General features: G+C 47.6%; 1 protein-coding gene across 8 annotated transcripts in view; it reads left to right on the top strand.

Annotated features, from left to right (window-relative positions):
- The window catches only part of Iqsec3 (IQ motif and Sec7 domain ArfGEF 3), a 96,192-nt gene that overhangs the window by 43,637 nt on the left and 38,845 nt on the right, over positions 1–13,710 (top strand).

The following is a 13,710-nucleotide window of genomic DNA, read 5'->3' as shown; positions in this document are numbered from 1 at the left end:
GGCCTTCCAGGGGAAAACCCAATTCTAAGGCATACACTAGCCAAAGAAGGTGCAAAGTCCGTGGCTGCGTATAGGTTGACAGGATTTCTGAGGCCGATCCAGTTGCAGGCATTCAGAACCTCCCTCCTGGGAGAGGGACACAGGCTTGGAGGGCCATGCAACTGTTGGAGTCTATCGGGAAACAGATTTGAACTTGGAGCGGTAGATCCGGGATCCAGTCCTCATGGTTCCTTCAGGGATGCCCTGGAACCACTCTGGCTGTTGCTTTTCTCACCAGCGAGATTGGGAACTAGGCCGTCAGTTACTGCCAATGGCCCGGCTAGCTTGTAATGTGTGTCGGCCCTGAAGAACACAGTGTTGGCCAGAGAACAAGGCAAATCTTTGTAAGCCAGGAAGACTGAGTAAAGCCAAACTATCTTCATTCCTATGGGGGGACGTTGATGCAAGCTATCATCCTGGGTTGGGACCAGCAGTGGGCAATGAGCCTGACTTTTACTAAAGCATTTTGGCAAAATCCCTCTTGTTATCTATGTGACAAGACAGGATTGTATGGATTAGATGACAACAGACAGGTGGGTTTTTCAAAAGTAGAAACTTGTGAAACAGAAACAAAACCCCAAATCTTGAGCATTTTCCATCGGGTCAGCATCCAGGGAATGTGACCACTGTCCCTGGTTCTGCCTGGTCCCCCATTTTGAGAAGGTGCTGGATAAAAATATGAAAGTTATAGTTATCAAGCATTCCAACAAGGCAAGGCTGAAGAACAGTGGAAAGAGCATTAATAACTAAACCCAGGATTTGTTTCCTTATTTAATGGAGGGAAAGATGCTTCAAATAAAAATAAGTCAGAGAAAGTAGGAAGAATTGTAAAATTCTGCTTGTAGTCTTGCAATGCGTCTCCAAAGCGTCGCTCTTCTGTGTGCGAGGTGAGAGCAGGCTCCTTGGAGCAGGAGCACAGGGCTTTGGTTGAGTGTGGGCTCACAGACTTCCGCTGTCAGTGAGGTTGAGGCACACAACACTGACGGCGCCCTCTGAGGAACTTAGGCCCTTAGGGCTGCAGGACAGTGGGTTGGCCAGCCAGCAGCCCTAGACTCCATCCTTCTTTGGTTCCTCTGCTTTCTGGATGCAAAATGAGAACTCTGAAAGTCCTGGAGAAGGACAACAGACTAGGTTATGGTCACACGAGGAAACCATAGACTGGAAGACAAGGTCGGAGTATGGAAGGGCTGAGGTATGGAAAAGCAAGGAGATGATGTGCTTTTCTATCCTTCCAGGAACATACAGTGGTGCTCATGTATGAACAGTGAGGGTGGAGAGCATTTTAGCCTAAGGATTAGATACAAATGCCTGGGCTGTGAGGTCCTGGGCGCTCGCTCTCTCTCGCTGGATGAAGCGCTGTGAGGATCAGGACAGTGTGGCCTGGGGCATGGGCAAGCTGTGGGACAGAAGCCATCTTTTGTGCCCTCCCTTCACCCACCCCCAGCATCCAGCAAAGTGTCTTGGCTGTAGTAAGTACTGGTAGGAGTGGGTATCGTTTTTAGTAACTATGATACACGAAGCAACCAGGATTCAGACATCAAGGAGAAACATCAGGCGTCTTCCCCAGCCCCACAGGGATCGCATTCACACTTAGAGTCCCATCAACCAAACCCAAGAAGGCCTGGCTTGAGCAGGAGAAGTCAGGTGAAGTGCTAGCTGACATGCTGGGAGATGGGGAATTGTGGCAGGTTCGAATTTGACTGGTGGCTTGTTAGTGGTGAGCCTGATTCTAACAGATAGGATTGATTACATTTCAGGCCACTGGGACGGAGTCAGTATTTCATGTGAATCCATCCCGAGAAACAACTGACCTCCCCTGAATTTTGTATCTTTCTAGACCAACCATAGGTAGGGCAGGTAGGAGGAGAGGTGGGCAAAGGTGCATTGAGGAGGCCGGAACAAGTCAGTTGAAGCATGGCCCACAGTTACAGTACACAGAATCCCCCCATTCTCTGCTAAAGAGCTGTGTGGACTTGGTCAAGGCGTTTGCCTTCTCTGGGCCTCAGCTATCTCAAATGTGTCTCTGAGGCTTTGTGTGCTGCCCCCTTTGCCTCCTCTGTCTTTGAAGTTCTTCCTCTTCCCAATGCTCCTGCCCTTGGCCTCCCAATTTCCAGCTTGTCGGAGGTGTTTCCTCACCTGTCCGGAAGCTTGTCTGGCCTCTCAGCATTACCCCCAAGTGCCCAGCTCAGCATCTGGTATAAAAAGATGTTCTGTGGTAGAACATTCTTGAAGCTTATGGGGCCCTGGGCTTTATACCCAGCACCACAGGGAGGTGAAATTAAACCATGGGGAGGGACCTCTTAAAATTAACAAAACCCTAGTCATTATAGAAGGAAAACAAAGTATGAAATGCCATAATAAATATCACTTTTAGGTCAGCCTAAAAGTTAATTTTAAAACAATGTATGAAAATATCAGCGATATCAGGAAAAAAAATACAAAGATGTTCTGAGACTGAAAAGGAGAAAGAATGACGCTGTAACAAAGAGAGATGGGGATGGGCCTGAAGCCCAAGCCGGGTCCTAACTGCTTATAATTCTTTGAGAGAGAGGGATTAGTATTCTGATCCTGCTGTTACCCACAATCACACGGGAATCCAGCAGTTCTCAGGCTTGGGGTTGTGGGTAACCATAGCCTCCCTGGTCTTCCCAACCCAGGTTTCCCTGTCAGCCAATCAAGCCCTAGAAGCATTTCTCTGACTCCTTGTTACCCCAGGTCATCTCCATCCTTAGCCCTTACTGAGATCGCCTCTAACTTCTCTGCAAATCCCACCCTTTCCCCCACCCCACTTAAGGCTGGGCCTCTCGCCTGCAGCCCTGGGTCACCTCCTGCCAGCCCCAGCTTCAGCTGTGCCTCTCCTCCCTGGCCTCCACAGCCCGGCTGAGTCATCTCTGCAAAGTGCACTTGTGATCACGCTGCTCTCTGCTTGAAACCCTTGATGGCTGCCTTTATGTGCAGCACAAAAGCTTCTCTGCACCAACCCCCCTTGCCACAGGCCCGAGCCCACTCCAGGGTCCCTACTGTTCCTTTTCACAGTCCCTGAATCCCCTGGCTGGCCTTGGCCTCTGGTTCTTCATACTGGCTGCTTCTACCACTGGAAGTGCTGAACCTAATCCGGCTCCACTGTGCGTCTCAGGTGGTCTCAGTTTACTCTCAGGTCCCGTCCAGAGGCTCCAAGCTGGGCGAGCACGTGTAAAGAGTGCCTGTGGCGCTTGCATGGCTGTCTGGGAGTCGTCCCACTCACGCAGAAAAGGACCGTTCTGTCCTCTGGTTCTTGCAAAGCTGAATGGGTTATCCTTTGAACACTCACGGCGTGGGGGTGGGGTGGGGTGGGGTGGGGGTCGGGTGGGGGTGGGGCAAAGATTATACTTCATAGTACAATCTACATGGATAGCTTGTGGTCCCGGACTAAGTAAGACACAGTCCGTAGTGTTAACCTGGTTCCTTCCCATCTCTGGTCATCAGAGTAAACTACTTGTGTAGGCTCCACAGGTCCATGCACTCAGCCTAACCTGCTGCTCAAAGTGGAGCAGCTTGGCACATGGGGTCTCTTACTCTTGGCCTGATGTTTGAGTTTGCTTTGCAAGGTCCAGAAACTCAGAGCATGGCTTTAATGTTCTCCATGGAGAAATTCAGCCAGAGGAAACCCACCCTCATTTTGAACCCACCCCATCCAACCCAGGCTCCTCAGTATTGCGCCCCTCCCCCAGCCAGCAACACTTGCTGCCTTCTCTCGGGGGGTCCTCATTAGGCTTCGCTGGCCTGACCTCTGAAAAGAGGGAACATATTCTAAGGACACTGAGAGCCTCTCACTGCTGCTCCTGGCAGAAGGTGGGAGAGCATTCTCTTGGAAGCAGGCGACGTCACAATTTATTACCTATGAATCATGGACTCAGGGAGAAGTGAAAACACCTGCTCCTTGGCCAGTGGGTCCAGCCACCCCCTGCCCCTTTCCTGGACACTCCAGGCTGCTACATCACCTCTTAGATCTCCACGTGACCATGTTAAGAAAAGATTAAAATGACTGGGTAGGCCTGACCTTGGGCACTGCAGAGCTCCTCAGTCCTCTGAGACTCTGTCTAGAAATATGGAGGAGGAATAGGTGGAGAAGGAAGAGGAGGAGGAAGAGGAGGAGAAGGAAGAGGAGTAGGAGGAGGAAGAGAAGGATGAGGAGGAGGAGGAAGAGGAGGAGGAGGGAAAGGAAGAGGAGGAGGAAGAGGAGGAGGAGGGAAAGGAAGAGGAGGAGGAGGGAGAGGAGGAGGAGGGAAAGGAAGAGGAGGAGGAGGGAGAGGAGGAGGAGGAGGAGAAGAGGAGGAGGAGAGGAGGAGGAGGAGTGAATTTGGCTCTCAGCCTAGACCAAAGAGAAAGTCTGGGTTTTTATTTCTCCCAAGCATAGGAAAAAGCTCATTTAGCTCAGGGCCACACTCATTTACTAAACTCCAGCCATGGGTCTGGCCCAGCACCAGGCACAAGGGATGGCTTTGAGGGGCAGCATGGAAGTGCTCAGAGCCAAGCAGAGGCACAAACATCATCGGTGGCTGTAGAGGACAGACAGGAAGGCAGGACTGCAAACAGCTGGAGCCAGCAGGGGGTGGCTGTGCAGAATGACTGGAGCAGGGGGCGATGAAGTAATAATGAATTTCTGTGCTTTCCATGAACAGCCTCTCTGTGCTAGGCACTGCTTGAGCATCCAGGGCAATGGAAGCATAGCAAATGTCTCCAATAACTGATGCCCCGTTGAGTCTGGGGTGAGAAGAGTAGACAAAGAGAGGAGTAGGTAGTCTAAATAGACCCCCACATTCTCAGAAAAAGAGAGCACCAAAGACCAGTTTGAATAACATTCCGTACTGGCTGGCTGGCTCGTTAAGACAGCCTTCTGGAAAAGAGAGACACATTTGAGACAAGTCTTGGAGAAAGGGGAACTTATGTATCTGGAGAAGAGGGGCTGAGCTGGGGCCCAGGAAAGAGGTTTGTGTGGCAGGGAGAGTTAGTGGTGGGGCTGCCATATAAGCTTCACAGAAAGAGCAACAGGTGACCTGGCCTGACCCACTGGGTTGGAAAGCAAGGGAGAAGAGTTTCCATTTGCTGTGAGTGTCAGTTCTAAAGTAACAGAAAACTCATGTTTCCATCTCATTTTTAAAAGGGGGAAGGGGGTGAAGAGATAGTTCAGCAGTTAAGACCATTGATGGCTCTTCCAGAGGTCCTGAGTTCAATTCCCAGCAACCGCATGGTGGCTCACAACCATCTGGAAAGGGATCTGATGACCTCTTCTGGTGTGTCTAAAGAGAGTGACAGTGTACTCACATGCATAAAATAAATAACTCTTTTTTAAAAAGGTAGATTGGGCTCATAAAGTATCAGGATGAAGAAGGGACAGAAGCAGAAATGACCCTGCCCAGAGGTTCTTAGGGTGACCCAACTAAGCCACATGCAGCTCCTTGTAGTGACATTGTCGCAGAAAGATCAGGCGTGATTGTAAAAAAAAGGTGAAGTGAGGGCTTCAGTCTGGCAAGCAACTCAGAGGACAGGGCAAAGTAGGACACAGGGACAAACACAACATGCCCAGACTGGATGGTGTGAGAAGCAAAGTTCTAAGAGGCAAACAAAGAAGGTAGAGCTGGTTGGGGTGAGGTGAGGTAGGACAGTGACTTTGTTGCATCTTGCATTGATACGAGTGAGGCTGTTGAGCACATGGCTCTAGGATCGTGGGTTGGAGTGGAGATGGATCTGAGACTTACACATATGTCTATTGTTGTCGGGTTCAAATAATTACCATTCACTAAGCACATGCCACGTATTGGGAGCCTCACAGTCTCATTTAAGCTTTGCAAGCCTCAGGGTCATCAAAATTGGCCTCATTTAGTGGATAAGAGATGTTTAAAACATGCCCAAGGTCCACCAGCCCAGAAGAAGCAACTCGGAAATGTGCTATTTTCTTTTGTGATGGTTTCTCATCAAGTTACCAGGTGATATTTTGATAGTGGCCAAGACAGGAAGACAGTCACTGGGAGATATATTTGGAGTCCTGAGAAAGGCTCTCCCTGAGATGCTTGCCCATCTTCATTAGTTACTGACTATCAGCCATCGAATGCTGTTCCCTTAGATTCCCAACATAGAAAACATGGAAGATGCTCTGAAGTGCATAGGGAAAAAAGGAAAATGTATGGAGAGATTTAGAAATGGTCACAAACTGCATTTGTGACTGGCTTGCATGGGATTCTATAGCTAGAGTCTAGGGTTCATAGTCTAGCTGGGGGAAAGGGCTCTCAGTGTTGAGGAGTTTCACGGGAGACACATCGAGCGTTGCAGAAAGGAGCAAAGAGGAAAGATGGGAGAGGGCTGGTCCTCTTGAGCATCACTGCAGAGGACCTCAAAGTTGTAGGATGTGTAGAACAAGTGAACAAGGAGGCAGATGAGGAGGTAACTCCTCGGGAGTCTGACTGTCTGTCAGCGAGTGTAGACTAGTCTTCCCAAAGATTCCACAGAAAACAGAAAGAAAGCAAGCTCCTGCCTTGTGGACAGGAGAGTCGAGTGGAGCCATATTTTAGTCTTCTGAGAGCAGGGAGAGGGTCAGAAAGCAGGAGACAAGCAGCAGATAGAAGGCTAGAAGCTGAAATGCGAGTAAGAACAGGAGGAGGGAACATCCTTAGGAGACACTGTGGAATCCTTTGCTTTGGTCAGATGGACAATCCAGGTGGAATCTGTTCTCTCATTTCTTCACTACGTAGGATGCTGACTGTGGCCTGTGTGCTGCCCAAGGACTGGGGATCAGGCAGTGAAAATGACAAGCAAAGCCTTTGTCTTCCTGCGACTTTGTTTCCATTCTGTCTGCATGGCTGGGTCCACCTGGCTCTCAGAGACAACTCAAGGGAGAAGAGAAGTTTCATAGTTTCAGTTCCATCCCAGCAGACAAGGCACGGAGCAACAGCTTAGTCCACAGTGGTGCCGGCATGTGCTAGGGCTCTTTGCAACACTATAGACGAGGAACCAGAGACTGTGACAAAAACCAGATGCTGGGTATAACCTTCAAAGATCCACCCAGCAAGTTACAGAAACCAGTGAGGCCCCACCTCTAAAACGTTCCGTGATGATAACCAATATGAACCAATGGGGACATCTTACATTCTGGTCAAAACACTCCATCTGTGGCTATCATAATACAAAATGCATTTAGTTTAAATCTAAGCATATCTAAGTCTTAACAACCCCAACACCATTCGTAAGCCCAAGTCTCAGGGGAGTGGGAACAAAAGAGAGGAAAGAGTAGAAGCAAATATGTCAAACTACATGATATACTAGAAAACAACTGTCTTTATGAAACTGAACGCTATGGATAATACATTTATTCCCCCCAAAAGTTGGAGGGGGGATCTAAACTGCAGGGTCTTGTAAAGACTCACAGCAATCTCTTAATTGTGAGCTTCTGTTTAAAAAATAATGAGTTATATACTTCTAATATGCAATGGTACAAAGTAAATATTCCCATTCCAAAAAAAGGTCAAAATGAAAACGTAGAAACAAAAGGTAGGAAAAACTACTGCAAAGCCAAAACTCAGCAGGGAAATGTCGAGTTTTTTCACTCTGTCCCTGAGAACTGGTGGTTGTGACATCATTTGAACACCACCAAGCTGGGTACTCCTGCCGTTTATGGTCCACAGGACCTCTTTCTTGGGCTTATTCCACCAATGCCCACATGTTTCCTCGGCAGACATTCTGTATCCCCAGCATCTCAAGCATCCGGAGGTCTTATTGTATCTCATGTTTTTACCCTCAAAGTTTCACACATCTCTCCGTTAGGGAATCCCTGAAGTGGGGATATGGCCCCATTGACCTCCCAACCCTTCCTTAAAAATATGGGTCCAAGCCTCTGTGTCCTTGTAACTCTGGTATTCTGGGTGCCTACAAAACCAGCACCACATAGATGATGCCAAGTACTGCCCAGAGCTCCAGTAGTAGCCAGACTTTGCAGACCACAGCTGCAACAGCTGCTTGGTGCCTGAATGGTTAAACCTGGGAAAATACTTCTCTAGGCAATCCTTTACAAGCAGAATGCCCCAGTGGCACTCTCTTTTCAAAGGTAAATCTTTTGAATGAGTTTGCAGTTTTACACCCCAGAGTCTCCAGCGGGCGGCCTTGCCACTTTAAATGTGCTGCTGTCTTAGGGTTACTATGGCTGTGATGAAACACCACGACCAAAAGCAACTTGGGGAGGGAAGGGTTTATTTCACTCACAGTTCCATAGAACAGTTCATCATCAAAAGCAGTGAGGGCAGGAACTCACACAGGGTAGGAACCCTGAAATGGGAACTGATACAGAAGCCATAGAGGAATGCTGTTTGCTAGCTCGCTTCCGCTGGCTTGCTCAACCTGCTTGCTCATAGAACCCAGGACCACCAGCCCAGGGATGGCACCACTCACAATGGACTGAGCCCTCCCCCATCAATCACAAATTACAGCCTACAGCCTGACCTTATGGATTTTGTCAATTGAGTTTCCCTCCTCTCAGATGACCCTAGCTTGTGGCATTGACAAAACTATCCAGCGTATCTGCTATTGTGAGCAAACAACATTTTGATATCATTCTGTGTGGCTTTTGTTCTAAATTGTGACTACATACCTGGCTGAAAGCCTGCAACACAAACATCACAGCTTGAACGCTATGCTGTCTTGAAGTTACTTTTTAATTCCGTCTCACTTAAAATTTCAGTGTACAGGCAGAATGCAATCAAACTGTTTCCAGACAGGGTCCAAATGGCTGTACCCAGTTCCCAATAGAGTTCTTGTTCCCATCTGAAATCTCATGAGTCCAGCCTTTACTGCCCACATTTTTATCACCAATCTACCCTCCCAAGCTTCAGCTGATCAGCTTCTGCTTACAGCATCCTAGGAGTTCTGAAACTCCTCTCTCCAAACCCTTCCAACTTCTTCCTACGAACTAGCTCGAAAGGCCTCAGAACCTCTCAAGTAACAACCTCTTCTGTGGCACCGGTTTTCTGAACTAGTTAGTGTTACAGTGACCACAACACCAAACATAAACAACTTAAAGAAAAAAAGATGTATTTTGGCTAACAGTTTGAGGATGTTTGGTCCACCGTTGCAGAGAAAACATGGCGTAGCATCTCAGCTCATATTGGTAAGGGCTGTTCACGTCATCGGAAAACAGAAACTGATAGGAAGGTTATTTATAACTTGTCTTTTCCTACCTATTCCCACCAGGCAGACCCTCACCTCTTTAAAATGCTCCAAACTCTCCCAAAACACAGTGCTACCAACTGGGAAATAAGCATTCCAAGTACAGTGTTGGGATCCGGGAATTGCTGCACAAACCACTCAGACACTGACGTCAGTCAAATAGGGATGGTTTGTTGAATGCCACACCCCAAGACTGATTTTTCAGGGAGACAGTCCAGATTCTGGAACTGAGCCATGACCCCGAGTTGAGATCTTACGGGGCTTTCTAAGCCTGACATCCACAAACATCTGTGCCAGGTTATTCTCCCAATCAGGATTTAGGGAGGGGGGATTTCCTTAGGAGCATGTCTGTGTTGTATCCTGCCCCCATTGGTTGGGGTATTCAACTGTGGCAGGGGACATGCCTTGTCTGACATTCATGTCTTAACTTGTCTATCAGGCTGTCAGTTGCCCACACGCATGCCTCTTTCTGCCAAGTAGGATGTCAGTTCCCAGGGAGGTCTTAAGGACTTACTTTACTTAACCTCTACTCTAAATGGAAGTCTTATTTTAAATAGTTTCTTCTATCTCTTATGCTGGCGTCCAACCCAGCGGCAGCTTATAAAGGCAAATACCATAAAAGCTTATACACAGGTGCAAGAAGGGCTGTTGGGTGGTTGGTTCGGTCCAAGCTTTCCATGAGTAACTAACTGTGCAAAGGAGTTCTACTGACTGCTATCAGGATTGGTTTCCAAGAGCACGGAACATCACAGAATATATAGTTAACTTGGCATTAAAAGTTTCTTAGTGACAACAGAAACATACGATAAAGTTTCCTTATAATGGCAGGCTAGCCAGGTAACAGTTACCTAGGCCTTAACATCTTACCTTGACCTTAACATGGGCTACTAGGAGACACTTCAGATTTGAAGCATAGAGGATCAAAGTGTCAGAATGACTTGGTAGGACAAGGACCGGAATCTAAAGTTTGGCTTTTTCAAACAGCACAGACATTGAACCTGAAGATGGGCTCCCTGAGAGTCATCTTGTCCAGTCTTCTGCCTCTAACTGTGACAAAGACTATCCTAGTTTGCTTTCAATTGCGATAATAAGCATCTTCACCAAAGGCAACTTGGGAAAGAAAGGGTTTGTTGGGCTTAGAGGTCACGGTCCATCATTGAGAGAAGCCAAGACAGAAACTCAGGGCAGGAACTGAAACCAAGGCCATGGAAGAATATGACTCACTGGCTTTCCTTTTCAGTTTGCTCAGACTAGTTTCTTAAAAAAAAACTCAGGACCATCTCCCCAGGGGTGTGGCACTATCAGAGTGGGCTAGGCCCTCTCAAACCAATCAATCACTAATCAAAAACACAGCCTAAAGGCTTGCCTATAGATTAATCTGAAGAAGACATCTTCTAAATTAAGGTTTTCCCTTTCCCAGATGACCCTAGACTGTGTCAAGTTGAAAAACAAAAAGAAACAACAACAAAATCACCTAACTAGTACAATACCACGTTAAGCAAAGAGATGCTATACCGTATTCGAGCCATGTTAGGTGATGGGCTTCCACAACTTCCTTCAGTTGCTTGTGGAATCCTATCGCCTGTCAAGATTCTCTTGGGTATTGGTTTCCCCAGGAATTAGAAATGGGAAAGAGATGTGAAATCCAGGCCTTGAGTGACTCCTCATGGTCCTTGAGAAGGGATAAAACGATGGCGGTAAAGGAGGTGTTGTTCCTCTTACTCTCCACAACATGGCAGCTTGAGACACACAGGAAATCAACCACCCTAGGTTTTACCTTATTTTAGAAGGCTTGCCCAATTGCGTCAGACCACCAGGATGATTTTCCTTTTGGTTAACTGAAAGTCAGTAAATCGGAATCATGTTTCTAATATACTGGAAACTCACAGGAATAATGTTATCACATTAATCAGGCCAGCTCAAAATCAAAGGGAGGGAATCACATAGGATAAACGCAACAGGGTGAGACTCATTGGGATCATCTTGGCAGTCTATCTACTACTCGACTGGAGACTAGCCTACTTGGTTTCTCTATGTCGCTCTTCATGTACCTCTAAGAAACCCGGCTTTCTGCCTTAAGACATCTGTTCCTGCTCTTGCAGACATTATTCTCGAGAGAAAAGAAGAAATATGGCTTGGTTGACTCTCAGTGCGGAACTCTAGCATGTCCACTGAGGCTTAGAATGGAGATGCAGCCTTGGCTCAGATGGCAAAGTCCTCCAAAGACACTGTCCTACATGGAGGACCCAGTTGAACTGTGTCCAGACTATTGATGTAAAGAACCTGAAAATATAAATTGTGTTATTTCAAGCTGCTAAGTGTTTAGTAATTTGATAGACAGCGTGCCTGGTAGGATTATTTTTAAAGCCGTGTTGGGAATGAAACCCGTGGCCTTACACGTGTTAGGCAAGGCCTCTGTTACTAAGCTATGTCTCCAAACTCATCAATATCACCTTAAAGATTCCTCTGTAACACACAGATATAACACCACTGTAGTGATTCCTCGTGATGCTTAGAGCCTTGTACCGGTCATCCCAGACACAGCCTTTGATGGGTTGAGTAGATTGGAAAGCAGGCGAGAATGCTATACGGAGGGATGGACGTGCCTTTCCATCTGCTTTGCAGATAGCAAATCTACCTGTGCCCCTCCCCATCCTGATTCCTGGAGAACGTTGGGATGGCAGTGCTGGCGTGACCCTCAAGCCCGCTCATCTAGACCTTTAGTTGCAGAAGGACACAGTGTGTAAGTGGAGGGCAAGGATGAGCAGAGAATAATTTCAGAGTCCAGGTTTGCCTTCTCCTTCACAAAGGATTCAAGGGACGTATTGGAGGCGTCTACAATACTGATTAAACCTATTTCCTTAGTTCTAGCCTACTCCTTTATTTAAATGCAAAGCCCTCCAAGGGGCGTAGCTGAATGGTCAGTTGCTTCTGGGGGCAAGGTGCAAGGGGGAATGTCTTTTAAAAATATATTTATTTACTTTGCATACCAATTGCACCCTCCTGTGTCTCCTCCTAGCCTTTCCTCAGAAATCCCTCCCCTCCTCCTCAGACCGGGGAAGCCCCCCTTGCACCTTAGGTACCACCCCACCCTGGGATATACAGTCACAGTAGGACTAAGGGCATCCTCACTCACTGAGGCCCATCTAGGCAGTCCAGTTAGAGGATCGGGATTTAATGCAAACAACAGAGTCAAAGACCGCCTCTGCTCCAATTGTTAGGGGACCCACAGGAAGACCAAGCTGTAATCTGCTACAATGTGTAAGGGGGCCTAGGTCCTCCTGCATGATTTTTAGTTGGTGGTTCTGTCTCTGTGAGACCCACGGACCCAGGTTAGTTGACTCTGTAGGTCTTCTTGTGGTGTGGTTGACCTCTCCAGTTTATTCAATTCCACTCCTCCACCCCGACTCTTCCACAAGGCTCCGCCTGATGTCTGTCTGTGAGCCTCTGCATCTGCCTCCATCTGCTGCTGGGTGAAGCCTCTCAGAAGGCAGCTTGGCTAGGCCCCTGTCTGCAAGCATAGCAGAGAATCATTAATAGTGTCCGGGGCTGGCTCTCCAACAGGTGATGTCCCTAGTCCTTTCTTGAGAAGTTTTGATAAAGTAGGGAAAGCAAGAACTCAGCACAGAGAAAAACAGAAACTTAGGGACAGAGGACAGAGCTGAAGGAAATGACCACACGGATGCTGTGGGGGCTCTGCTCAGACTGGATGCTCTCACCAACCCCGGCCCTGGCTGCGCAGCTCCTATTGATATAAACAAAGGTGATGTGAATCGTGATGTCCTGGAGGGAATCCCACTCGTGGGCCATCTCATGATAGTCACATTTATTGAGCACTTCCCATGTACCATAATCTGGACTGAGGGCTGGTGATGCAAAGACAGTCAACCCCTGGTGCCCAGCTGTTAGTGTCCCCCAAGGAAACATAAGCACCCCATGCAGTGAAGTGATCGAGCTGAGGGTGCCGTGGGGGTGAGCAGGACTCACGGTAAGGGTTTTATTTGCTTGATTGATTCATCTTGACATCACTGTTTAATTTTTCATTTTTAATTATTTTTAAGTGTGCATCAAGGCAGAAACAATAGTGTAATAAACTCTCATACAGCCATCACCAAGCTCCAACCATCTTTATTAATGTTTTATTAATATTAATATCACGCTAGCTAGTACATTTTACTGTATTTTAATACAAATTCAAGATAAGTATTTTACTCATGAGTGCTGCATGTGTCTCTGGTGTAAGCATTCTATAATAATCAGGAGATTAGCTAAATGGGGCTTCCATCCTAACACCTCTGTCCACCGCCACAGGGGACATCACAAAATCCTGAGTGGAATCTTTCATTTTGCCCCCCAGGAGTCTGGCTAAGGACTTGGCATCTCAGGAATATTGGGTGTGGGGTCTTTGGATACAGGCTCCCAATAAATCGGTGCCCTTGTGCACTGGGGACCCAGAACCTGGGTCCCGTGGTGGGCGGT

This window comes from Rattus norvegicus, chromosome 4, assembly GCF_021556685.1.
Source record: "Rattus norvegicus strain SHRSP/BbbUtx chromosome 4, alternate assembly SHRSP_T2T, whole genome shotgun sequence".
NCBI classification, from domain to species: domain Eukaryota; kingdom Metazoa; phylum Chordata; class Mammalia; order Rodentia; family Muridae; genus Rattus; species Rattus norvegicus.
This window is presented reverse-complemented; position numbering and strand designations above follow the sequence as displayed.